Genomic DNA, 2127 nt, shown 5'->3' with positions numbered 1-2127 from the left:
TTCCTGGCTTTGCAACAGAAGCAAGCACGATATGCAAAATACTTGGAGTTCAATGTTTTGGCCCACGCTGCATTATTCTTTTCCCCTTTCCCGACACCACACTTTAGAAAGAAATCCTTCGTGTGGGTATCGAGAAGGATTGGCACCATGGGCTCGCCGTGGATGTCTTCAGGTACACGGTGTGGAAAAGTGCAAGATGGGCGTTGTTCTATCGCGCTCACAGAATGTTTGATCTTGGTGTTCCAAACAAGGACTGTTTTGAGCGAGAAAGCTTTTTTGTGGCAGGAGGGAAGGGTTAACCAGAGGACAAGAAGATAAGGTGATTCGCATTCGAAGCAGACGTACAAGGAAAGAAGGATTAGTTTAGGCAGCATGTTGTTGTGTGAGCTGACTGAAAGTCGTGTGCTTTCAGACTGAATGTTAACATTCAAGAGATATTGGCAGGATGCTGCAAGGGAATTTAAAAAAAATCAGGGCCGAGGGCTGATCACTCGAATACGTTGAGTAGCTCTTGCAAAGGGATCGCACAGGCTATGTGTATTGGGCATGTAGCATTCCCAACACTTTCTTCAGTGCCTCTGAGCACCTTATCTCATTGCACTTGTTACTGAGCCATTCGAGGTTATTAAACTTTGCCACCTTTCACTTCTTTCCGTCCAGGTGGCCCTTGCTGAAGTTTGATGGCGTACAAGGTGTGTGACCTTCCTCCTCAGATTGTCTATCTGCCTTGAACAGGTGGTGGTGTGTGGCTGCTAGAGGGTCATTTTGCTGTCAGACTATGAATGCAATGGTGTTGCTGCCGCGTGAAAGATGTAGTGAAATGTGTTGCGTCGTGGCTTACAAAGCATGTTGGTTGTAGAAAGTCGCGGTTTAATGAAGCAATGAAATGTGCCAAGGAAAATGTGTTTAGTGCATTTTGAATGAGCCGCTTTGTGAATGCAAAGAAGAGAAAGTGGCCAGTCTGATGAGTAAAGAGCGGATGTTGTGCGGTGATTGTGATCGGCGGATGTGTGGAACATGTTTGCTGTTGATAGTTTTGATAAAACGGGTGGCGGGCCGCGTCGTGGATGAGAGTCTCCATGCAGCAGTGCAAAGCGATTCGGAATTCAGGAAGTTTCTCCGACCAGCTCTCGGGTGGCCTCAGCAACGCTCACGCTTCCCCGTCGGGGAATTGAACCCCGGTCTCCCGCGTGACAGGCGGTGATATTCACCACTATACTAACGAGGAAGCACACAGAAATGCTTCCGACAGTTTGCCAGAGATTGCCAGCCTCCTTTGGGCTTCAGAGATGTTGAGTCAGCTTGGAGGGGGCACGTTTCCATCACCATTTAGGCTTCTACTTTGGAGCCAGGCAGGCGACGCAGTACCACCGCTAAAGCTCTTGACTCAATCAATTCAATTTTATCCCTCATCCTACATCATTGATGTTACATCGCACAGTGATTTGCCTCCTCTCTGTGATGGCATACATTCAACACTTTCATCCAGTTCAGTCCTGTGACAGCTGCAGAGATCTGGACGGCGGATTCGCACTTTTGCGGGCTTGATATTGCACATCATCGGCCACTGCAGGCAAGCAGGAAACGCATATGATTTTTTTTGCTTGTTTGCTTGTTTGTTTCTTTCTTTCTTTACTTGTTTGTTTTTCTCTCTTTTCCTGGATTTGCAACAGAAGCAAGCACGATATGCAAAATACTTGGAGTTCAATGTTTTGGCCCACGCTGCATTATTCTTTTCCCCTTTCCCGACACCACACTTTAGAAAGAAATCCTTCGTGTGGGTATCGAGAAGGATTGGCACCATGGGCTCGCCGTGGATGACTTCAGGTACACGGTGTGCAAAAGTGCAAGATGGGCGTTGTTCTCTCGTGCTCACAGAAGTTTTGATCTTGGTGTTCCAAACAAGGACTGTTTTGAGCGAGAAAGCTTTTTTGTGGCAGGAGGGAAGGGTTAACCAGAGGACAAGAAGATAAGGTGATTCGCATTCGAAGCAGACGAACAAGGAAAGAAGGATTAGTTTAGGCAGCATGTTGTTGTGTGAGCTGACTGAAAGTCGTGTGCTTTCAGATTGAATGTTAACATTCAAGAGAGAATGGCAGGATGCTGCAAGGGAATTAAAAAAAAATC

At 46.8% G+C, this 2127-nt stretch overlaps 1 non-coding gene across 1 annotated transcript; it reads right to left on the bottom strand.

Annotated features, from left to right (window-relative positions):
* Nucleotides 1-1156: 1156 nt before the first annotated feature.
* trnad-guc (transfer RNA aspartic acid (anticodon GUC)) lies at nucleotides 1157-1228 on the bottom strand. The gene has a single exon. It is a non-coding gene; the product is annotated as a tRNA-Asp (tRNA).
* Between the last annotated feature and the right edge of the window lie 899 nt (nucleotides 1229-2127).

This window comes from Heterodontus francisci, chromosome 34 (assembly GCF_036365525.1).
Source record: "Heterodontus francisci isolate sHetFra1 chromosome 34, sHetFra1.hap1, whole genome shotgun sequence".
Taxonomy (NCBI): domain Eukaryota; kingdom Metazoa; phylum Chordata; class Chondrichthyes; order Heterodontiformes; family Heterodontidae; genus Heterodontus; species Heterodontus francisci.
This window is presented reverse-complemented; position numbering and strand designations above follow the sequence as displayed.